This window comes from Carassius auratus, linkage group LG28B (genome assembly GCF_003368295.1).
Source record: "Carassius auratus strain Wakin linkage group LG28B, ASM336829v1, whole genome shotgun sequence".
NCBI classification, from domain to species: domain Eukaryota; kingdom Metazoa; phylum Chordata; class Actinopteri; order Cypriniformes; family Cyprinidae; genus Carassius; species Carassius auratus.
In genome coordinates, this window is record NC_039293.1 from 4,664,882 (window position 1) to 4,692,381 (window position 27,500).

The window sequence follows — 27,500 nt, forward strand, 5'->3', positions numbered from 1 at the left end:
ACACGAGTCCAGTCTGATTAATAAAGCTGATGTGATGCTGTGGATCTATATAAAGAGAGAGAGAGGAGGATCATTCACGTCCTCACTGCTTCTCTTTTCTGTTACTCTTTGGGGTTTGATGTCATTATACACTCTTTCCTGACTGTCGACCAATCAGAAGGCAGTACTGCAGACAGATGATCTGCTGTGAGAGGCTGATGGTTCCTGACAGAGTGTGAAATCAGATCCGTGTCACGTGCTAACATCCACGCTAACAGACAGACAGAGGGGTTTTGTGTTCTCTTTGAGTTTGTCTGTGATCAGATATTATTCACTCTAAAACAGTCATCAACTATCAGCAAATGAACATATGACAATCTTATTGAAATATATTAATGACCTAGTGAATTAGCAATGTTGCTGCTGGTTTCCCACACCAATGTGTAAATCCTTGACTGGCATAATTATTTCTCCAGAGATTAAATTAAATTGATTAGAAAACATTAATATTGGTTTCTTACTTTATTTTATTTTTAGATTCAAGTATATTAATATTAATAATTAAAAACCATATCCAAGTATTAAAATTCATTTAGTTATACCATTGACCATATTTTATTAATATTATTTAAAATATTAATTCATTAATAGTGTCATTTATTAATATAATTTAGAAAATATTAGCTTAACCATAAACCATATAAATTAATTCATATTTAGTAATTTAATTATAAATCATATTCGTTTATTAATATTCATTATCTGCTATAAAAAAAGGAAAAAAGTTTCAGGTATATATTTGAAAACAAAAACAAATGCAGATGAAAAAAATGTTTTTTATTAAAATTAATTATTTGACATTAACAAATTATCATAAATCATGTTTATGTATTAAAAATGATTTAATAATATTAACTTAAACATAAAATATAATACTTTATTAATATTAGTTGTTTTAAAAAAAAGTTGTGGTTAGTTAATCATTTAATTATTTATTAATTCAAATTAATGTAACCTTACAGCATAATAATGTATTATTATTGGACTTTTTTAATATAAATTAATTTATTATAAAATCATATTTATGTTTCAAAATAATCTAGTAATATTAACTTAAAATAAGCCATATCAATTTGTATTACAATCCATATTATTGTATTAACATTCATTTATCGATATCAACTTATTTTAAATATTTCATTAATATTACCCATATACCATATTTGTTAATTAATTTGAACATTAATATTAATTTAACAGTACACCATATTAAATGTATTTTTAAACCATATTTGCTTTTATATTTAAATTTGATTATTGTACTTTTACTGGATTTATTTAGGGATCTTCCTGACAGGAGCACATGACCCCTGTCCTTCAGGCTTTATATTGCTTACCTGTGCTCTACAGGATTTCTCTTATTAGTTTTGAAGTCTTTTAGGGTTTAGCACCCTCATACCTCTCTGATCTGTATAGACCCCCAGTCGGCAGGAGATCTTAGGTTTAGTGAAACAGACTCAAGTCTAGGGTTGATCACTGTAGTCTACCTACGGAAATCATTTTAATTGATCTCGTAAATGAATCCTGATTTGTTTTTGTTTTGCCTTATGTCATGCAGTTTCATTTGTGACCTTGTCCCAGTTCTGTTCATGGTTCTTTATTTTGTACAGTAGTAGTTGTGCTTTATAAACAAACTGAAATTGAATTGAAATATGCATTTAATCTCAAACAACAAAGAGAGCAACAGTGCTTTGACAAGTCCAAGATTAGACCAAAACGAATAGAATAGAATAGAAACAAATAGAATAGAATAGAATAGAATAGAATAGAATAGAATAGAATAGAATAGAATAGGTAAGTGCTAGTATTAACTGGTCAGGAGCTGGCGAAAAAGATGCGTCTTTAGATGTTTTTGAAAATGGCTGGGAACGGTCCAAATTTGCTTTTTTAATATTAATTTATTAAGATATGAATTGAAATACAAACATCATTTTTAATATGGTTGATTTCAGACTGACTGACACTCAAACAGCCGCTATACAGAGTCACAACGTTCAGCAAATGAACACATGACCAAATACATTCACATTCAGTGACTGATCAATACTCAAGTCATACGCTAACACTCAAATCACTGTCGTCTGAGCAGGAATCTGATTCATATACGTCATCAGATCACAGCATTTCTATGGATTTCAGACGACACAAGAGCTCTGACCTTTAACCTCTGCGTCAGACTGAGAGGCTCAAAGACCAGGAGACTGTGTCTAGTAACCAGTTTTATTGACAGAGAAATGAACTGGTTTTCTATTCATTATAGTAATGGCCTGTGGATTCCATCATTAAACACTTCCTCTTGTCTAATAGACAGATGAAGCCAAGCGCTGACAGTCTGAGCCGAAATGTAATCATTAAAGTAACAAGTCACACCTCACTTTAGTCACGTTCACACTGCAGATGAATACAGTGTCACTCCTGTTCTGAGTGTAACATCTCAATCTGTACATAGAGCTTATTTATGAGTCTGACACAACTGAAGTGCTAACTGAACCAAAGAAAACTAATAAATTATTCAATTATTTTAAAATTATTTATGGGTTTTTATGTTATGTTATGTTATATTTATGGGTATATATATATATATATATATATATATATATATATATATATATATATATATATATATATATATATATATATATATATATATGAGATTAAAAAAAATACAGATAAAGCAACAAATAAAGTGATTCATGTATCTATCTATCTATCTATCTATCTATCTATCTATCTATCTATCTATCTATCTATCTATCTATCTATATTGCTATCTATCTAATATAACAAAAAAATACAAAATAAATAAAAAAAGTAAATGAAAAAATAAAACAACTACTGACAACAATACAACAAAAACACAGATGAATAAAAATATTTTTGAATAATAAAATAAAATAAAGAGTTCCTATGGTTAAATAAAAAAAAGTTTCAGACATACAGTTATATTTAAAAAAAAAATAATGCAAATGAATTATAAAGACGATATTTTAAACTGTATTAACACTTCACAGTATTGCTGTCTTTACTGTATTATTTTTGTATTTTACTGTATTTCTGTATTTTATTAAATAAACACAACATTGGTGAGAAGTGACTTCCTTCAAAAACCTGACTGTAAACTTTTCAAAAGTAATGTACAGTATCACCAAATTGATTTACAAAAAAAAATAAAAAATAAAAAAACATTAGAGGCTGTAGTTAAACATTAGACCCTCTTTTAGTGTCGCTGTAGCTCAATTAGCACTGCGCTATCAAGCGCAAGGTTGTGGGTTCGACTCCTGTGAACACATGATAAGTTAAAAACGATAGCCAGAATGCACTGTAAGTCGCGACTGCTAAATGCATACATTTATTTTTTTATTTAATTTTAATTTAGACCCTATTAACAGATATAAACTTTTTTTTTAAATGACAAGTATAAAAGCAAGTAGTAACTTGAAGTGTCTCTGGTAGAGCATCAAATCAGAGCTGGAGACAAACGCTGTGATCTAGAGAAGCGGGATCTCCGTCTCTTATCGCTCCGCATGGGCTTTAATCGCGTGCGGCTCTTCAAGAAGTAATCAAACTGAAGTTCATGCTCATTGTTGATCTGAAGCTGATGAGTGATTTTCTGGAGCTGTATTTGTGAGTGCGGCGTCATAAATCACGGCTGATTCATGCTGGAGGTACGCAGACAGCTAACAGTAAATCAAAAGCCATCTGCCCGCGGGACGGCCATCGCAGCCGCGGCACCCAGTCATCTGTCATGTCAGCGCTGCCGCCGATTTACATTTATTTACATTTAGCGCACAGCGCCTCATTACGCACAGGAAGTGAAGAGGGAACCGGCGTGAGCGGAGAACACAAATACTCATTCATAAACAACTAACTTTTGAAGGAGAAATCAGGACGGGAACGACACCAACTTCAGCTCCACATCTGAAGAAGAAAGAGCACAGATGAACCTGAAGGGCTTTCTTCCATGTTTACTGAGAGCTTGTTTATACTCAAGTCAATATTAATTTTGTTCCCTATAAATTACACACACTTACACATCCGCTTTATAGGACATGTTGTGCTATTTTAGTATTGTTATTCTACTATAGTTTATACTAATGTAGGCTACTTATAGTTTTGCTAATATTTGTAATTCATTTTTTGTTATATGTAATTTTAATTACAGTTTTAATAATTTAGTTGTGCATTCTGTCTTTTATTTTTGATATTTTTTAAATTACTTTATAGTTTGTACTAAGTTTCAGTTTTTTGTTTTAGTGTATTAGTTGTTTAGTTATTTTAGTAAATAATATCAGTTAATATATATATATATATATATATATATATATATATATATATATATATATATATATATCTGTGTGTGTGTGTGTGTGTGTGTGTGTGTGCTTGTTTTGGTTCATAATAAGTCATTTTAAAATACGTAGTTTGAATAAGTTTTAAAAGTTTTAGATTTTAGTTATTTTAGTTCTTCAGCTTAAATTATAGAAAATGAGAAATCTTTGAAAGAAATAAACAAGAATTAATACATTTAAAATGAGATAAACCCAAAAAAATTTAATAAAACAATAAATAAATTAAAAAGTAATATAAAGTAAACAATAAATAAATAAATAAATAATAAAGTAATAAGGTATAGTATTAAAAACAACAACATTTTAAAAACCTAAAATAATTTGTCTTGTCATGCAGTCAGGATGTTGAATGCTGTCTGTGCTCACGTCAAACGTTTTTCCTAAAATCTGCTGATACCAGTCATTTTGGTGGTAAGAGACATAAACTTTGGCTCTTTGCACAAAGAGAAAGCCACCAGTTATTGCCTAGAAGGGATCTTAACTTTAAAGACACTGACAAACTCACTCAATAGACACTTTTTTTATGCGTCTCGCTGTAGTCAGCCAATACTGAGATCTTTACAGCCCTGAACAGTCAAACAACAGCTGCTCAATACTGCTTTACATACATTAACACACCATTAAACAGTGCTGAAGGGATTTTCCTCACTGTGGTTTGAAATTAAACATGTTTGATGTGACGTACTGTACATATCAACTCAAAAGATCCTCTCTGGTTCATCGACACTAAACCATCTTGATGTTTTGACACAGACATCAGACAATCACAACAGAAGTCATCTGCACAAACGTTTTAAAGGGACAGTAACACAAAATCATTAAAGGTACAGTAACATATAGTTATAAGTCTTAAAGATACAGTGTCAAAAACTGTTTACCTGTTTGAAGGGTGAAAACTATTCAGTGGCTTTGAAGTATTTCTGAACTAAATAATGAAGAAAACTTTCTTAAACAATAAATTATTTTCAGGTATATTCGAAATGAAATTAAACAAAACATATCCAAAGACAAAAATAAAATAAAATGAATGAGATGCAAACAGTATTTAAAGTGTTTCAGGTATATGTATAGTGAAAGCAAAGCAAAACAATTAAAAATAAAAATCAAGACAAGATAGAACATACATAAAGACGAGGTAAAGAATAATATCAAGGGATATACTATAAAAAAAAATATATATATATATATATATATATATATATATATATATATATATATATATATATTTGACACTTGACATTAGATGATCACAACCAAGGTCATCTAAAAGTTAAAGGTTTATTAACCTAAAAAGAAAAACAAATCTCAAAGATACAATATAAAAAAAATATATAAAAAAAACAGTTTGATGGGTGGACAATGTTGAAGAAAAGCTAAATGACACGTTTCACACATGATAAATCAGCTTAATAAAAACAGAACAGCACATGAAACAGTCACAAGGGTGAATCGATAACACACACACACACACACACACACGCTGGAATGAGCTGACATGCCATCGCTCCGATCGTGCTGCAGTCGTGTTTGACGTTTGCAGCAGATGCTATTCAATCACTCTGTCTGATTAATTTAGAGAAAACACTAGAAAACAGCTGAGCTTTAACATGCTCATACACACACACACACACACACACATACACACAGAGAGAGAGATGATTAGTGTGCAAGTTAAACAGGTCTGAAGGTTTGTCATAGCAAAACGTCTGTAGTCAACAACAATACGAGTGAGATTTCATGATTCTCACAGCAAAATCAAATCAGTTCTAAACCAACTCCATTACTTGAAAAATGTTAAATATTAAAAAAGTAATGCATAACAAAATCAAAAATGTACTCTGAATTATTATTCAAAAAGTATCTTCGAAGTATGCATTTCAGAATTAAACAATGTTTGTTTAAATTAGAATTAATTAATTGCACTATATATATATATACACACACACACAGTACATCAAAAGACCAAAACAAAGATACAGGTGAAGTCAAAGATAAAACTAATAGAATAAAATTGAATACAATAGAATAGAAAATAATATTTATACTTGAGATATACATTCAAAATATATAACCAAACAAACAATATATATATATATATATATATATATATATATTAGTGCTGTCAAAATTAGCGCGTCAACGCATTCGATTAATTTGAAATATTTAACGCGTTAAAAAAAAATAACGCAATTAACGCGGTTGCAGTTTTTTTTATTTCCAGTTGTGGCCTATGTGTGTTCAACGTGCAAAGAAATATGGATAAGACCAAGGAAGGACTTTTAGACGGAAAGTTTCAGTATAAAAACTCTGCCGGATTACTCTTCAGTCTGCCACAAGAAACAGCAACATTAAAATCATGAACTCAAATGTCATTGTTTAAAAAAAAAAAAAAAAAAAACAATGACTGTAACAGTGCGTAAATCAGACCTTTCTGTAACGCTAACGTTAATAAGCTTAAACGAAAATAACGAAATAATTGTGTAGCGGAGTATTTTTTGTACACAGTGCCGCGAACTGTCAATCACTCCTGTGCGCGTGCATCACTGTCCTCCTCGCAGCTGCAGCAACTTGCGCTCTCTCTCTTCATCAAGCTTTAAAACAAAAAGGGGATAAAAAGATCATATTGTCTTTGTGCATAGGCTATAGATTAATTAGATAAATGAATACCTAAATTTGTGCCTAGCCGCTACGGTATTTTTTAGAACTTAGAAAAAAGATGCTGCAGCCAATGAGCAGCCAGCGGGGGCTGCAGGACGACTCAACCTCCGCAGACAGTTTTTAATGTTTATCAGACAATAAATACTCAAGATTTTGCTTTAGTATAACTCACAACGAGTTTCACACACCTTCTCCGGCCACGTTGAGTTGTTGACACTTAACAGTGGGAAAAGCGACACATGCGCTATTCACTTGTATAACTTAAGGGTGAATGGGTAATGTAGTTGCTGCTCTGGGTGGGATGAATTAGGAAGCTTGCATTGTGAAGGGCGCTCTGAAAATCGGCAGTGCAAGTAAAAGATTAAAACCTCTATTAAAACAGATGTCCAAATGAGCGTACCGGTACGCTACAAGCACGTTCTGGGCGCACGGAGAGGTGGCGGTACGCTCAAGAGCTATATTTGGAAGTGGCGGTACTGAGTACCTGTGTGTACTGGCCCACTTAAAGCACTGGCAATGACTATACTTTGGAATTTTTTTGCAGTCCACTTAGAATTCAACATGGAAATCATTTTTGTTTTTTATTGGCATTGATTGTTTTGAAATTCAAATGGTACTTACATGCCTGTGTTTTTATTTCTGTAATAAATATGGCTTTCAAGCCAACAGTTAATTTGGAGGATATTGATGGTTTATTGCAGGTATGTTGTTTACATGAGAAAATCTGTGTTACAAGTTAAAAAAAAATTCCAATAAACAATCATATTTTGAATTTAAATAGTTTCTTTGTCTTGAGTTTACATTAATTATTTACATTTTACATTTACATATCCAAAATGTTTCAGTCTTTTAATTGCGATTAATCGCGATTAATTTTAAAAAAATTGTGCGATTAATTAGTTAATTTTTTTTAATCGATTGACCGCACTAATATATATATATATATATATATATATATATATATATATATATATTCAATATAAAATAATAATAAAAGTAAAATAAAACTGCTGCAAGTACTTTCCTTAAAACAGACTGCAAACTTAAAGGGGTCATATGATGCTTCTTTATGGATCATAAATTTGTGTATTTGGTGAAACCGAATATGTTGACATGCTTTAATGTTCAATAAACACATTTTTCAAATACTGTACATTATTGTAGGTCCTCTATGCCCCGCCTCTTTCAAACGCGTAATTTTTGACAAAGCCCCTCCTTCAGACGAGCGCAGTCTTCTCTGATTGGCCAACTGACCCAGTGCATTGTGATTGGCCGAACACTGCAAGAACTCGTCAGAAATCTTTCCATAATCGCAAGCTTCTTCTTTCAAAAAGTAACTGCGGTTACTGAAACCACTCCTTCTTTCTTTATGTGAACATTTGGGCGGTGTTATGCAAATCTTCCCACATAGTGACATAGACACGTGGGGGCGTGTTAGAACGAGCCATTTTAGGGGGGCATGGCAGACTCTTAACTTTGATAAAGATCATCTCTTTGAATTTGAGACTTAGTCTTTACAACTTTACAGATCTTCTTTATGTATTTGCTGAATTATTTCCAAAACACAAAAGAAATGGCCATGTAATCTCCTGACAGTTCTTCTCTGAAGAGCCCAAACACACATCTTCATGCGGTAAACCTCCACCTCAGGAAGAGCTGACTGCACTGTTTCTGCATGAGGCGGAAAGTAGCCGATGTCAGAGTGATGAATGTGCGATCAGAAGAGAAGCACCAAAACACACACAACACAAGCTCTGAAACTCTGACGTTACTGTAAACGTGAGTTTGCTTTCCGTCAGTGCTGCTGAAGTCACCAGTAACTAGTGTTTGTCTGTTCTATTTCCCTGCTCTCAGCAGAGCTGGGCTTATTTATATCAGCTGACACATGAAATCAGCTGTTGATCACTGATAAACCACGTCCCTCATTAAGAGCTGCGGTAAAAACACACTCCTTCTGTTAGCTCACGCACCAGGGAGAAGCTTTTCAGTTGCTCGCGCACCTGACGTCACTCCAGAGACGGAAAATGAGCGATGATTGCGAAGCAAACTGCGTAAGTAAAAAAATTAACGGTTTCCCTGAAGAAAGGAGGAAAAATCCACGTGTGGACAGGAATATATATATAAAAAATAAATAAATAATTTAATTCAGCAAAGACTCTTTAAATTTATCAAAAGTGACAGCAAAGTAATTTACAATGTTACAAAATATTTCCAGTAAAAAAAAAAAAAATGATCATGGTTTAAAAAAAATCAATCAATCAATAAAAATGAAGCAGCACAACAGTATTTAACATTGATAATTAGAGATGTTTCAGCACATTTTTAATGATTTCTGAAGAATCTTGTGACACTGAAGACATCTGGCTAAAATATAAGTCCTCTATCAATAATATTGTTTTCACCAGTGAAAAAGTCATCTGGTCTGAATCAGGTGAGAACCTGGCACAGATCAAGCACCACAACATTTCTAAACAAATATGAGGGTAAATTTTGATGTGAGAGGAGGAAGTGTTATGGATTATGGACCTGTAGTTTTAGCCAGAAGATGGTTTGAAGTCAAACCATTAAAGAACGACCTGGTCTCATGGCATAAACTCACATATCCAGTGTAATACTTATGGGTTTTCACAGACGGAAGGTTTGTTTGGTAGCTCACGGAGTACGGAGATGGACTTGAGAGGCAAGGAGCTCCAGTTTGAATCCCGAGTAACCACGGATCAACAAAAATAATTCACATCTGCATATAAGGAATTTGGTTGCGTCAACAAAGACATTTTTATATCAGTTTTGCATTTGATAATACTATTGGGTAGGTTTAGGGTTGGGTTTGGTGTAGGGCATATTTCCAACATGATAGAGCATTAACTTTTAGCGACAGTCCTCAGATATTTGAATTCTGAACCGACCGCAATAAATACCTGAAGCAACAAAATACAAACTCAGCAATATGTACCTATATCAACATAATAAAACATGCCAGGGTTCACATACAGAACCCAAGTGTAAGCACCACTCAATGGATATTTCTCTTTGAAACTGTGGCGAAGTGTGCAGTAAGGTACGGAAAAAACGGTGTTGCACAAAAAATACACAGAGTTACATATTTTTAAGAGGCCAGGTTATTAAAAAAGCCTTAATGGTTAATTTTTTTTCTTACAGACACAACTTTTTGTGGATTATTGTGATGTTTTAACCAGCTGTTTGGACTCTCATTCTGACGGCACCCATTCACTGCAGAGGATCCATTGGTGAGCAAGTGATGGAATGCTACATTTAATGAAGATCTGATGAAGAAAAGCTTATCTACATCTTGGATGGCCTGAGAGTGAGTTAACTTTCAGATAATTACAGTTTTGGGGTGAACTATCCCTTTGAATGCAAATAATAATTTTTGTTAGTATTACACGGTTGCTAAATATTCAAAACTCTAGTTTAATTACTAGCAGCTTTGATTGTCATAATATACATTAATGTATGTTTCCCAACACTGATGTATATCATAAACAAATAATATTCAGGCTTAGGCCCCGTTTACATTATTACATTTTCATTATAAAATGAAAACGACCCTAATCTACACTGGCATCTTCACTGCATTTCAGAAACAATATCTATCTACACTACACAGCTGAAAACTCATGCAGTAAGTACAACCATAGATATGCATAGGTAGATTCCCTATTATTTAGATTCCGGACGTGCCTGTGTGCTTGGTGTGGTTGAATGGGGCATCTACCCATACAGATCTCTGGGTACAACAATGAGCATAATGTTATTGTTTACACTGTCATCAAGAATACGCAGAAAGAATGTGGGCAGACATGCTATTGTTTTCAAGTCTCAGTTTTGGTTTGTTTACACGTTTTTGAATTAAAACGGGGTCTGCAGCTTTTTTAAAATGTCTCCGTTTTTGAGCGTCGAAAATGCCAGAGTAGTGTAAACGATAAACATAACTGTAGTAAAAGTTCTGAGAGTTTTAAAATGAAAATGCACTAGTGTAAAATAAAATACAAATTCCAAGATTACATTAATAGTTTGACCTCAGCCACCGTAAAATGACCCGTCAGATCTCAAAGATCTTCTCCCTCCTGCAGGAGGAAACTTTCTGTAATGGGATGGGAACAATCTGTCGACGCTCCGGCTGCCATGTTGTGTTTAATGGTATCACAGATTGTGCAAGCCAAGCGTTACTCTACAACAATGATGCTGACGCAGACAGACAGATGCCAAACGCTGATGGTTACAAGGCTCTCGCTCGACACGTACAGATAAAACACAGCCACCGTTGCCTGTGACAGCGAGCCGCCATTAATCTGATCCACCGACCACCTTTGATGAATAATCTGAGTACGCTAAAGCTGATAAATGACTTGAAAGAAGAAAGATAGAGATAAAGAAGCGGCGACGGCAGACGGATCACCGATCAGACACAGATATCATACTAGCATAAGTCTAGCTCACATTACACATAAATCTAGTCAAGAAACGCCCATTTCCATTAGAACTGATGATCTGACTGACATGACAAATCATCAACTGCTGCTCACTTTATCCATCTAATTTGTAGGAGCGAGTAAATCCGAAGTCAAACAAAATCTAATGATCAAGACCATGAACTAGAGATCTACCAATTATTTTTTAGTAAGTTATAGAATACCGATTATTTGCATGTTTGTGTGCTCCACAAATGAAATACTGCACACAACTGATATTTATTTATTGTTTTATGTATGTTTTATGTTTTGACACTAGTAAACTTGTCTAAATTGTTTAAATTTATATAGTTACATCTTTGGGATAAAACTTGACAGATTACATAACTGTGAGACTGTTTCGAATTTGTATCACCAAATTAAACTACATATAAAGCATTTATTACCTCATTTGTGCATTGATGGCAGTTATGCTAAATAAAGTTATGGCGGTCTTGTGTGCAATTCAAAAAAAATGCCTAAAAGATGATGTGGATCTGATATTACAAAACCGATATCTGATTATGGAAAAATTATAAAATATCAGGAAAAACTGTAAAACCGATTATCGGTTGATCTCTACCAAAAACCCAAAAGATTTTTTTTTAATAACTTTCAAACAATGCTTTGTACAGTTAAAATGAAAATTTAGCTTTTGGTTTTTTAGTTAAATTGACAGATTATTTGGTACCTATCATTATCGGCTAACAATTACTCTGTTTGATCTCATAAATCAATCTCCTGCTGACGACTCAAAAAGATGTGCACCAGCCATTAGGTGTCTAATTGAGCTGCAATTTACACTTTTAGAGAAAGCCACTTTCTGTTCATATGTTTCATAGTTCTAAATGTCTGTTAAATGACTACAGGTGCATCTCAATAAATTAGAATGTTGTGGAAAAGTTGAAACTCATGTATTAAATGAATTCAATGGACCTAGACTAAAGTAGTTTAAGTCTTTGGTTATTTTAATTGTGATGATTTTGGCTCACATTTAACAAAACCCCTTCAGTAATTTTTAACAAATTAGAATACTTCATAAGACCAACAACAACAACAAAAAAAGTTCTGGGAAAGTATGTTCAATTTACTGTACATGTATTCAATACTTGGTAAGGGCTCCTTTTGCTTTAATTACTGTTTCAGTTCTGCATGGCATGGGGGTGATCAGTTTGTGGCACTGCTTCATTTGCTATAATCTGAAAAGAGGACTTTAGACCACTGGGTAATAGTCCAGTTCTTCTTCTCCTTAGCCCAGGTAAGACGCTTCTGATGTTGTCTGTGGTTCAGCAAATTTCTTGACATGTCTGTGTGCTGTCTCTTGATGCCTTGACCCTAGCCTCGGTCCATTTCTTGTGAAGTTCACTCAAATCAATCAATTAAATCAATTTTGCTTGACAATCCTCATAAGGCTGCGGTTCTCTCAGTTGGTTGTGCATCTTTTTCTTCCACACTTTTTCCTAGCACTCAACTTTCTGTTAACATGCTTGGATACAGAACTCCCAGCTTCTTTGGCAATGAATGTTTGTGGCTTACCCTCCTTGTGAAAGATGTCAGTGATTGTCTTCTGGACAACTTTTTTGTCAGATCAGCAGTCTTCCTCATGATTGTGTAGCCTAGTGAACCAAACTGAGAGACCATTTTAAAGGCTCAGAGAACCATTGAAGGTGTTTTGAGTTGATTAGCTGATTGGCGTGTCACCATATTCTGATTTGTTGAGATAGTGAATTGGAGGGTTTTTGTTAAATGTGAGCCAAAATCATCACAATTAAAAGAACCAAAGACTAAAACTACTTCAGTCTGTGTGCATTGAATTTATTAATGCACGAGTTTTAGAATTTGAGTTGAATTACTGAAATAAATGAACTTTTCTTTAACATTCTAATTTATTGAGATGCACCTTAATGTAAATGTTAATGTAATGGATACTACAAATACAATAGTTCCATGTTAGATACTGTTTGAACTACGGAGAAAAAATACAGCTTAAATACATATTAATAAATATTTAACCGTATTGTAAAGTGTTTCCCATTTGACTGTAGAGTTCATGTTGTTACAAACAGAACCTAAAGACACAACGTATGAATATTTAAGGTCAAAAATACTATATTTTTTCTTATGAAGTTTAAATGAACATTTTAGACAAAGCCTTAAACAAATTAAACATGTTTTACTCTATATGAAAGCACTAAACATTTGAAAACAGAACAAGCTTGACGGAGAATATGGTACATTTTCTGTAATATGGTGAACTAATGTACATTTCTTTTGTGCTAAAAACCATTGCATATGAGCACATATCTTATTATTCAAGATGGAATCTTTTATTATTCAAGCTGGATATTTTTGTCGCTCTATATAAAACTTTTATGTGGTCATTGCTCAATTTCTAAAAAACTGACATAAGAGTCAAGAGATTTTGTGTATTTTCATGTTTTATTGGTTTTTATCTAAGTACGTTTTCACTTTTAACTTATTTCAGAAATTCACTTATTCAAACCTTTGCATAAAATTTTCATTTTTAAATGTTGCATAATGTATATAATTTAATTTAAAGTAACTATCTAACTACCGACACAACATCCCAAACCATATTGCTTAAAATACTGACCAGGACTCCACAAACACCTGAAGGCACTCTAAGAAAAACACTCTGTCCTTTATGAGGGAGTAATGGAGCTTGAGAGAGAATCAGAGAGTGACGGAGAATGATCACATACAGGAATCCATTTAGAAGAAACCAGTGCGATTCAAGATGCAAAAGCAGCACATATTAAAGCAGCTCAGAGCTTATTACATGTTCAGTTTCACACAGAAACCAATTTACTTTCCATTGATCGCTTTTCAGGCAATTAGATTTCCATCGACATCAGAGCGAGAGGGAGCTTGGGTCAGCGGCGCTGTGGACGCTTCAGACGTGCCAGCGTTTCGCCCGACACTCACTCCTTCCGGATAACAAATAACTCTCCGCTGCGCATGAAAAACTCCCCCAGCCTCAGATTATGTATCCGTCTTTATTTCCGATATTAGCTCTTTCTTTTAGCAAACTTGGCTGATTTTCTAAATTGCGTGCTATCGACTGATCCAGACAGGGCCTGCGGGGCGGTGCGTGGATCCGCGCCAGCGCTTGTAACCATTAGTCTGTTCGAAGGCCCGGGCATGGATCCACTGCAGCCCTTACTGCTGCAAACGGAAACCCCTATACCCCAGAACCGCACCGGCTCAGAGATCTGACCCATGCCAGTCGCTCAAGGTCAGACGGGCTGAACGGGACACACACGAGCATTCAACCACAGACTGAATTACCCGAGCCGCTCCTGAGGATTGACACTGTGGTGATATCGGGGTATCCGTTTCCCCAAGGGTCCCTGGAACTCACGTTTCACAATGGAAGCGCCAGAGCTAATCCAGTAAAGTTACCCAGAGGAGGGTTTTCTCGCTCTTCCAGACCTCATGAGACTCAATGCAGGACTCGTTTACATATGCATTATTCTAAGATGTTTCTTCTAGAGACAAAGGCCTAAAAATGAGTCAGTAGGTGTCATACATAAAAATGAATTCGAATAGCAGCTCGGATCATCTGATCTTGGGAGAATTTGAGCTATTATTATATTCTGAGCTCATCAGTATTTCGTACATATCATTTACATATGGTTTGTGCATTTTCATATAAGCCAAATCACATGATATTAATCATTTGTAACACACTTAGAAACACAAAAATCTATAAAAATAGAAATATATTTATAAAGTTATATTTTACTATTATATCAATCTTTTGATATAAGATATAAAACATAAAATGCTAATAAATGTACAGTTACAATAATTTTGACCTAAATACTCAGTATTTTACAGAAAAGTTATTAAATTTTAAATGTTAAACGTCTGATTTAATTAAATTACATTACATTTTAATTAATTAAATGTAATATATATATATATATATATATATATATATATATATATATATATATATATATATATATATATATATATATCATATTTTTATACGACACCATAATTCACAAAACATAATTAAAAGTATAATATCAACTTTTACATAAAGTTATATGAGTTGCATTATTTGTACTTACAATTTACCATTTTAATTCTACCTACAACATACTTATTAACTTAAATTAATATATTTTATAAAACTTATTTAATATTTTAATATTCAATTTTTTTAAGCTTATTATGACACCATTAAGAAAACAGATTACAATTACAACTACAATACATTAAATTAAAATATCAAAATAGGTTAATTTGTGTATAGTACAGAAACTCCTGAAATACTGGGGACTTTAAACTCTCAAAACTCTCCATTTGATATCTGTCGAGAAGCACCTAGCAAAGGTGAAAATAAAGATTTAATCTAAAATTCTTCTTTGCTATGAGTGAAGCTTGTACACGGATGTTTACAGGTGCAGAACTTTCACCTTTAACCAGGCTAGATTTGGACAAATGCCTCTCAACCCCTCGCGCTCTTCAGACAAATGTAACGCTTAAACTTAAACGCTTAATTTCCGCCTCTGTTGACTGCGAGCAGCGGCCATTAATCAGCATGGCATTGGGAACGCGGCGCTTGAGCGTGTGCTAACAGCCAGATGCTGGCAGCTGTCGGCTCAATCCATCAGCTGTGATTGGAGAACGAAAAGGTTCAGGAGTTTTGAGTCGTGCCCACGTTGAGAGAGTAATCGCCCGCTGAGGTGTGCGTTAAGGTGTTTTACAGAGACACCAACCCTCTGCTTTGCATTCTGGGTATTATTCAAAAATGCCTTGCCTTCAGATGACCGATTATGGAGGCCAAGCTCCTCCCCCTTCTACAAAGGCGGAGATTAGAGTTAATGAATGTGGTTCTGAGTGAGGTTTAATGATAGCAGAAACAAAATACTAGTCACATACAAATTAACACAGAGAATCCAGAAAAAAACATTGGTATATTATACATGATGAACAGTGGAAGCACCCATTGGCTGAGATTCAAGTGGCCTTGATGACATCATCCAAAAAAAAAAAAAAAATTGTCATTTGATAGTTTAATACCTGCAATTCCTGTGAAATTAGGGCTGCACAATTACTTGAAATGAAATCACAAAGAATAACAAATAAACAAACGTCTACGACAATATATGGTTTATCTGAGTTTGTCTTCTAATTTTTATTATGATAAAAATTAGAAGACATAACCCTTATCACTGCTTAGAGTATTATGAAATATGTTGCATGCCTTATTCTGTGTAAGAAGCCACATCATCTCACAGAAGGATTAATTTAAAACACTCGACTGATGTTATGAAGTGAGTTTGGAGGAAAAAAACATGTTATTAAATGTGGTCTTTTCATGTTCATGCTCAGATGGAGCAGCATTTACTACACAGAGCCGTAGTTCACCGACAAGTTACGCAAACAGCTTTCAGAATCGCAGAATGATTTCTTCGATTTCAGAATTGTGCAATTAAATTGTCTGCGATTATGAAAGTGATTTGGTATATCTTTTCAGTGAACTACAGCTCTGTGTAGTAAATGCTGCTCCATCTGAAAGCAGGTGATGGGGACTTACTACTAATCACACAACCGGCTTTACTGACGAGATACACATGACAACTGCATTCGATCAATGTGAAATCAATATTGACCATTCTTCACTTCTGAACGACTTTACACCTGAGGTGTAAATTACAATCAGAATAACAATTACATTTTAAATTACATTTCTTGTTGCTTAAATTTTTCAGGGAAATGGTCGATTAATTTATAAAGTTAGTCACTTAGGAAAAAAGAATCTGCTAAATGATTGCTTGCTTCCTTAAAAGAGCTGCGTTAGCAATTAAGAAGTTAAATTTGCATGGCACTAAAATTATCCAATCATATTGCATCTTCTACTGAAATGGATTCTGATTGGCTTATACTGTTTTGATTTCATTAGCAGCAGCAATGAGAAAGCCAGATGTGTGCTTCCAACGCCATTAAGATAAAAATGCTGAAATTTAAAATTGAGCACCATAAAAAAAAATATGGTGAATGTGAACGATATTTGAAATGAATGTGATGATAATGATTATGTGAGTTCTCGAGAACATGAAACATCTGTCTGCAGCATTTACACTAGTTTCACTGGTTTGAAGCTAGCTATTGATTGTATGTAGATTCAAAGAGAGAAAAGTTTTTTTTTTTCTTTTTCTTTTTTTTTTTGGAAGGAACTTAATACTTCTATTCAACAAGGATGTATTAAATTTCTCAAAAGCGGCAGTCAAGGTCATTAATAATGTTACATTATTAGTTCTTTCAAACTTTATATTTATCAAAGAATCCTGAAACAAAAGTAGTATGGTTTCCACAAAAATATGAGGCAGCACAACACTGACGATAATCAGAAATGTATCTCGAGCAACAAATCAGCATATCAGAATGATTTCTGAAGAATCACTGAAGAATGGAGTAATGAGGATAAATTCAGCTTTGCATCCCAGGAATAAATTACTTTTTAACATGCATTCAAATTTAAAAAATAGTTATTTGAAATTGTAATAATAATTCACAATATTACTGTATGTTAGATCTAATAAATGCAGAAGAGACTTTGGTTAGCTTTGCACTTACATTTTCTTTATTCTATAGGACAGAACTAGCTGAGCTGTTGGCATTGGTGTGTGTAGACACGTGGTGCGCCGGCTGCTTGTTAGCGGTCCCCTCCGTCTGTGGCTGGTCATGAGGTCGGTGTGTAGCGGGTCACAGTGAACATGATCCAGCGCACAGCGTGACCAGAGAGCACTGATGAACACTGCTGCCGCTCATGTTTATCAGAGCGTGCCAGGCATACAAACATCTCTCTCAACACTGGAGACACACAACGGCTTCCCCCGATCCTCACACATGAACAACAGCTGACCACGAGTCAACCCGGTCACACCAACACCACTGTGATAAATATTTACACACTACTGTAAGCTGGGGGTCGGCAAGTTTAGATTCTCCTATAAATTATGAATAACAACATACAACTCAGCTGTCAAACAATAAAACACATTGACACTTACTCCATATGAAACATGCACATATGTAGCTAATAATCAGAAATTGCATATGATATGTCATAGCCTACACACTGAATATGCAATAAGGCAGGACACCAGTATTAAGACATACCACTACATTATGAACATGATGCCTTCATGACAAGCACCAACAAACAAAAGAACTACTAAAATGACTAAATTACTGAAACTAACTAAAATATAAAAAAATAACAAAGCAAAAGTAATATATGAGTGAAATAACACTGCATCCAGACTCCTTCAACATGCACTAACTGTATTCTCGCCTACTGTACATTAATGTGCAAATTAGGATCCAAACTCACTCGTTTTGAAAAATACTAAAGTTACACTGGACTGCAGCATAACACTTCAGAGCCCAGTGCGCTTTCAGGCATTTACAGAAAGAGTTGAGTCAAATATAATTATGTAACTAAATGAACAGCTCCACCTTTGCTCGGGAACAGATTTGCTCTCATGTAGGGTCACAGTCCTGTTCCTCAAACTGCACATGCACTTACCGCTGAAGCGTCTCATTAAGACTATGTGAACGCATGAGAGGCCAGGAGCACAGAGCCAGACAGGAAGTCCGTCCGTCACATTTAGAGCACTTACATCCAATAACCGCTCCATCACTGGGAACATGATCCCGTGATGAATGTACTTTCATTCTGAAGCTGAACCCGGGTGACAGAAAGCTCCTCACATGTGCTACTCTATCTTCTCGCGCTCAACCAGAGAGGTGGAGAAGACTAGTGCCTCTGGCTGATCAGCTAAACTAGTTTAATAACACCTCCAATGCTTTCAGACATGTGTGTTATAATTAGGAAACTCATATCTAGTGACCTGACTGCAGGCCTCAACAGCAAAACATCTCTCTTAAAAGGGTGAAACTCTTGCCTTTTTATATGAAAGAGTTGGATGGGACATTATCTACTTTTAAGGTTCATTTGCAAAACATTTACTGAAAAAAAACACACACAAAAGAAACACCCTTTCAATCATGGGCAAAGTGAACACTGCAAACAAACAAATGAATCAATTTCCCATTCTTAACGAATTCCCTTTTTCCCCCACAGTTAAAATATCTTAACTTTACTTGAGAAGCGAGACGTAATGAGATTTGAAAACTAGTTTTTAGAGAATGCGTTTAATGCACTGCATTTCGATTTTTTTTTACTTTGTAAAACCCAAACAGTTTGAAGAATCAGCTGGACTTTGAGTATTTAAGTAAAAAAAAAAGACATGTGAATGAGTCGAGCAAATAATAATATAATTCAATGTTTTCAAATAATAATTCAATGTTTTACCATTTCTTTCTGTTTTAAATATGTCTGATTCGTTTTCATATTTTTATTTATTTTTACATTTACTCATTACATTAAGCTTAGTGAAAAATGTCGCTTGGGCAACTAACTGAAATAAATTCAGTTTAAGCTCATAATTGAATTTCATTTCAGATTATGTTTATTTTACTTCAGGTAATATATTTTAAGGTTTCATTTTCAGTCAATTATACTAACCCTGACTCCAACACACTTTGTAGCTAAAACAACCAAATTGAGTAAAACCATACAAATTAGAAAGAATTAATTCGTTTGAATTAGCTAGCAGCTGCACATACCGTACGCATTTTTCAAATAACACAACATGCAACATAAAATATATTCATCTATTATTCTCATTCTCATTCTTCATTATTAAGTGCAATGAACTGGTTTCATTTAGTGCAGTCCAGTGAGACTAAAAATACTTGGTATTTTTATGAAAACAAGTTTTAATATCTCACGCTTCTTCAAGCTAATTTGCCTCGTATCAAGATTTAAATATTTCTAATATAGTTAAAGGTGGGAAAGAAGCATTAGAAACTGAATTGTTTTTAGTTCAAGAAACATTACGAGTGCACATCAGGGCTGAAGATGGACTCCTCAGACAGCAGTGATCTGACTGGGGGGTTTCCCTGCGCCCTCAGCCTCCGAATGGGAACGTCTCAGTGCTGCAGTGGCTGTGAGAGCAGATTTACGAGGCCCTCTAATGGGCTCTACAGAAAAACCCCTCCGTCAGCACGGCTCTCCGTCCACTCCACCTCTTCTCTTTTACACACACATGCACACAGAGAGGTTAAAGACACACACACATATATATTTGTTATAAAAAAGTGCATGCTTTTAATAAATAAATAACATAGAAAAGAAATTGAGGAGAACTATGAGACAAAAAGCTGATTCTTGGATGAATCATAGTGTACATAACCACTGTATAAACGTCACGTTTCCTCGGTATGTGTGTGTGAAGGCAGCTTCAGTCTAATGAATAAATGCTAGAGTTTCCTTATAAACACAGCAGTCAATACAACACAAGAATATAAATCAAGCTCTGCTGCCTGCTGACAGATATTCAACACCATCAATCCTCACACACACACACACACACACAGCAAGTATGTGCTGCTGCTGTTTGTACTTAACATGTTCCCGCAGAAACACAGAAAGCAACATGTTACTGCGCTACAATAAGAGCTGCTTTCTGAAATCAAGTTTATGCAGCTAGAATCTCTCTCTCTCTCTCTTTATGCAATAAGAATGCAATGCAATTAACAGCAGGGATTTCAAAGGAACTGCTGCTTTGATCCCAAATAGATTGAAAACAAAGTTACTGCATTTTAAATCGATTTCTGTTCTGACAGCTTACTTGAGAAACACATGCAATTCATTGAGAACATTAGCATGCACTTACATTCATATAAATAAATACAATGTTATAATTTACTGCTACAAATAAAGCAGTGTTTGTTTTTTTTATCATTAATAAACTAAGTGTATATAAATCATTTTGTTATAAATAACTATTTCATTAACTACTAAATATGATGACATCCCTAGTTAGCACAATTAAAACACTTAGCAAAAACAAAATAAGCTTCTTTATTCTAGTATAGAAATATCAAGGCAACAACAAACAGAAACAGAAAGCGTGTTTGTGAGAAAAAGTGTGTGCGGAAAAGGGGAGTTTAATTGGGTTTTGAGGCCAAGTAATAACCACTTAAGTTTGCAAACAAGCTCCTGGTAGTTTGATAAATGTGCTTAATTTAAAAATAACCTTGTTACTTCCGATTAAAGCGTAGAAAAGCAGGGAGATTCGGAGCCTATTTACAGTTATTAAGCAGCCGATGAGGGCGACAAAATGAAGCCTGTCCAGATATTCACTACAATTCATCAATTACTCAAATGCGCAGAAACCTTCGGAGGGATCCGGCACATTTCCCTGAGAGCCTGAACACACCGGAGGGCCGAGCGGGATATTAGCTGATCCGTCTTACAGAAAACCTAAGCACAGATTCATGCAAATGAAGCATGCGAGTGTTTGCTCTCCTCACTGACCTGTCCAGAGGGGAATATCCATGAACTGAGCGGCTTTATGAAGAAGGTCTCTGTGCTTCACACACACCGTTCCTGATCCTGAAACACACACACACACACACACACACACAACAGGGATACATCATGAGCTTTAAACCACATGCATTTAATTATTATCTGCACTCAAAAATTGTTTTTAAGACTCTTCTGCTCATCAAGGCTGCATTTAGTTGTGCAAAAACACAGTAAAAACAGCAAAATTGTGAAATAATATTATAAATCAAAATAACCACTTTCTATTTTCATATGTTGTAAAATGTGATTTATTCCTGTGATGTAAAGTTGAATTTTTCAGCATCATTACTCCAGTCTTCAGTGTCACATGATCCTTCAAATGCATCTCTACTAAAGCTATTTTAATGCCTGACCAACGCTAAACACACACAAAAAAAACAGTGTTTACATTTTATTTTTATTTTTTTCTCAAGCGCCCCTTTGCAATGCATTTCTGTGCACGAATGTTTGGTGTGACGGAGGCTGGCGTGAGGTCGTCGTGCACGTCTCATGCTCTTAACCCCTTAATGTGAGTCATTAATCTGTGTATTGCTTATTTGAGCAGCCGTCACTGCACTCCTGAACACACGAAACAAACCGAGGAAGAGGAGGAAGGGCACCGATCCGAAGCTACTTCACAATCTGACATATTCTCACTGCTAATGGAATATGTATGCATTTAACAACATTAAAAATCTCAGCAAACATCATCTTGTCAGGTGCAAAAGCCATCTTCTTGAACAAAACTAGTCTATAATAACTATAAAACACACTTCCTCTAACTGATTAAAAACGCATAATACAGAAATCATCACTTGACAATATGCCCCAGAAATGAGCTGCAGAAATGCTTCCAGCTACTTCAGAAAGTCAAACTGAGTAACTGTCTGCGGGTTATTAGAGGAGATCCACACACACACACACACACACACACACACACACAGACACAGAAGATACACCAGGTCAGAAGTTCATCACCTTCATTGCTCTCAGATTGAATGTTAATAACATTGCATATTCATAGGATTTCAATCGTAGATGTTGTGTTGCAGTAAACAGGAGCTCTCGTGCAAGCAGAAGGAATTGTGGGAATGAGAAGGAAGTGCTCATAAAACAGACAGAGAACAGAAACATCGGAAGATGCCAATATCCCAAGTCAAACAGGTGAAAAAATATAAACAAGATGTGATGCATACTTAATTCCAATTCATTAAAATAAATAAAACAACCATGAACGATCAAATAAGAATACAAAATAAAAAATATATATATAAAAACAAAATAATGAAGTCTACGTGATCACAGTGCATGTGTGAACTACACAGCTGACGTGTGAAACTATGAAGCCCTGCAGGGCATTATGAAGAAGTGTTTCATCGATGAGAATCATATTACTGTGATGAAGGACAGATTCACGGCTGGACCGCATCGATCCTGTCTACGGCTGGGTCCACACACACACACACACACACACACACACACAGTGTTAATGAATCAGCTGCTGCTCAGTCAGCGTGTGTGTAAGACAATGTCGACTCATACTGACACCAGAACAATCCTCTGTCTGATCCAGGATTGTTAATACAAAACTTTCTGGCATTACACACCAAACACAAGTATCACAGCATCAATAAGTGCCGAGTCTTCACAAATAAACCCCAAACTGTTAGAAAACCTCCAGACATTATCAAATATAGCAGACTTGATCCAGATTTACAGAGGTGCTCTCTCTGTATTTCTCTCTGTCGGTACTGAAGCCATTCACATTCACTCCTGCAGTGAACATGATTCTCACCTTAACAGAAACAGACCTCTGCCAAACAAAAATAACATCAAATCAAATCAAATAAATACATTTGTAAGCTACTACTACTACAGTTAATGTGGTAATCTGGTATAAAATATTTTGTTATTTATTTATTTATTGCCATAAGGCAAAAAAAAAAAGCATACATGATAAAAAAATAAAAAAATACAATTAAATTAATGAATGTAATTCTCTCACATGATTTTCTTAAATATTAAATTAAAGAAAAAACTGATAAATCAATCAAATCGAATCAATTTTTTATTTTATTTTTTTTTTGAGAGAGAGAATTTGGAGAAAATCTGACTGAAAATGTCAATGCCAAAACTGTGTAATAAAATACAATTATTATCTTACATTCAACATTTAACATTGTCTTAAATATATGAACAAACTAATATGATATACAAAATAAACACACATGCATACAAAAAACATACATAATGCAAGTATTTGTTATTACTTATATTTCATTATCATTATTAATTATTAATTATTACTTATATTTCATTTTAAATATATTTAAGGTAAAAAATAATAATAATATGATATGAATATGACATATGATAATATGATATATAAATATACCATATGACTATGAAATATATTAAAATACATATGCATAATTACATCAAAAGTGTCAATGCAAAAAATGCACAAATGACAAAATAAAATAATTATCATATACATGTTGAGTTTAATGAATATATTAATTAGATTTTTTTCTGAATATGACCTGGACATTTTCGCGGCATCTTCCACGAGTTGTCCCCATTTTTGTGGCATGTTATTATTGAGAGAAACAGATCTCTTAATGAAGGGTGTTTTCAGAGCTGTCCATTCTTTAATTAATTAAAACTGCTTAGATATTAATTTAACACACACACAGACATAATCGAATTACTGCCGGTCCTTCTGGATTATGGGACACACACACACAGGGAAAGAGAGATGATGTCACTTAAATGAGTCCTAAAGCAGAGCGTGCACGGGACGAGTGTGAACGCGTTTCTCTCTCACGCACGCGCGGACGCGCACGCACGCACGTGAGTGCGGCCGGGCTGTTCTCAGCAGTTTAGTAAAAAGAGTCGTGTTTCCCCTCGAGAGCCGCTTCCAAAAACAGCGTTTATGTCCTCATCAGCCGGTCGTGCTGCGGGAGCCGTTGAGCTGCAGGTAACTGAAGATAAATAAAGAGTATTCACCTCTGCAAGCCACACACTCACGAGACAGACGGAGGACTGCAGCGCCATCTACTGACAAAACCTGCGTCACATCCCTCATCCGCACGCACTGGAATTAACAAAAAGCACTCCATTGTTCTGAGACACTACCATAATAGAAGCACTATCTTATTTTATATTGTGTTTGTCAGTCAGTTGTAAAGTCATCTTTTTCTCAAAGTACATTAGAATGGCATCCATTCAGCACCATTCAAAAGTCTGGGGTCTGTATTCATTGATCGATTGATTGTAAGAAATTAATACTTTTATTTGACATGCATGATTTGAATTGCTCAAAAATGACAGGAAAGATATTTATAATGTCACAAAAGATTTCCATTTCATGTAAATGTTTCTGTTTTGAACTTTCTATTTGAAGAATACTGAAAAATAATAAGCAGAACAATTAAAAAACTCAAATAAAACAAGAAAGCACAATCATGATAAATGCATCTATTATTTAAACATACAAATTAAAACACAAATGTAAATGACAATCATAAATTAAGAATTTAAAATAAAATAAACATAAAAAAATACAATTTAAATAAAAGCTTATAACTAAAAAAATACAACAAATAAATGAGCATTATGGTGATGGTGTTATGAAAGATTTAATAATAAAGGATTGTTCCATTGAAAATTATACTTAGCAAAAAAAAAAGTAGTTTACAGTTTCCGCAAAAAAATAAATAAAAAATAAATAAAAAAAAAAAATAATTATGAGGCAGCACAACAATAATCAACACTGATAATAATTAGAAATGTTTACTGAGCAACAAATCAGCGTATTAGAATAATTTCTGAAGGATCATGCAAAACCATACAAATGAAGACTTGAGTAAAAAATGAAAAAAAAAATGAAAAATGAAGACTTGAGTAATGATGAAGAAAATTCAGCTTTGATGACAGAAATAAATTACAGTTGAACATGCATCCAAACAGAAAATATTTAGGTGAAATTGTAATAATATTTCACAATATTAGTGATTTTACCATGTTAGTTCTCTGTTGTTCAGGCTGTGGTTGCTCAGTTTCTCCAGCAGATGGCTTCACTATGATACAGATCGATCTTGTCCTGTTTCCCTACATGAGTGTGTCCTGAAATAACCCCAGAACTCATCCTACACCAGATATTGTCAGGACATACCAAGGTACTGAAAGATTAGCATATTCATATTAGCATATTCCTGCAGCAGAGATGCTTTCAAACATCACAGTGGGGCTTGATGCTTGATAACATGATGATATGACCAAGCAACTCATGCTACACAACATTTATATAACATTAAATGGAGCTACAGTACATGACACCCCAAAAAATAATAATAAAAAAAATAAAAAAAAATAATAATAATTTTTACAGTGAAACACTGATCTATATGACATATACTGTAGTATAAAGAACATATCTTCCACCCCTAGTATGTACCAAACTCATTAATATTTACGATTCTTGACAAGATTAGCTCATAAAAGCTACAGTAATACACACAGATCATCCAATCACAACAGAGCTCATTTACATATTCAAAACAAACCATAGCATATGAGTCCTTTAGCTCTCTAAATCAGTGAAAACTAAAAGACAGAGAGCGTTGCTGATGCTCACGTGTACAAACTCACACACAGCATCTCTCTGAGTCGCGAGAGTAATTATTCATGTTTAATGAGAGCTTGTTCTATAAACAGAAAGCGCTGTGTGTCTGCGTTTAATGACTGCTGTGAAACATTAGAGCACTTGCATTCTGTGTTTGCCATTTCTGTCTGCTTATGTGACTATGAAACAAAAAAAAAAACCCAACAAGACGTTTTAACTTCAAACTATCACTTTCGACTAAAATAAGAGTTCATAATCCGTAATAACGGAAATAATAATCTCCGGTTGTCTCTTACATCAAAATCCACCCACAGACTGGTTTGTGTTGGCTTGTAAACGCTGTTTAACTGATGGACTGGAGAGGTGTGGATGGATTACTTGTGTAATATTTAATAATATATATAATAATGTTTTATCAGCTGTTTGGACTCTCTTCCTGACGGCACCCATTCACTGCAAAGGGTCCATTGCTGAACAAGTGATTTGTTGTTGTTTGTTTGTTTTGGTTCAGAACCAAATCAGCGTCAGATATATTCTATCTTCTGAAATAAAGTTTCTGCAATGAAAAAGCTTAACAAAATTTACATCATCACAAAACTAAACAATTAATCTAAATACTTTTTGAAGCAATTGCACAGAAATGCTCCTCATTTTAAACATTATTTGTAAGCAGACACACAGATGTAGAGTATATCATGTAGAGAAGTAACTTCTGTCAGATAATGAGTGGGTTTCAAATACTTAGCCAAATAAGTTTGCCTGATGTTTTACAAAACACCTCCGTGAATGTGCCTGCACTTTAATTAGAGAACAAAATCAAATTAAACTGCTCCTCTATCCCGGTTGACAGTTACACAACATTCTGGGTTCAACACAAGTTAAACTATCAACAGAAT

The 27,500-nt window shown here is 34.3% G+C and overlaps 1 protein-coding gene across 6 annotated transcripts in view; it reads right to left on the reverse strand.

Moving 5' to 3' along the window:
* rbfox3b (RNA binding fox-1 homolog 3b) overlaps positions 1–27,500 on the reverse strand; it is a 219,293-nt gene that overhangs the window by 105,287 nt on the left and 86,506 nt on the right. For all 6 annotated transcript variants that reach the window (XM_026240301.1, XM_026240300.1, XM_026240302.1 and 3 more), the window contains one exon: positions 21,945–22,022. The gene's annotated coding sequence lies outside the window, so the exon portion shown is untranslated. The remainder of the gene's footprint in view (positions 1–21,944; positions 22,023–27,500) is intronic.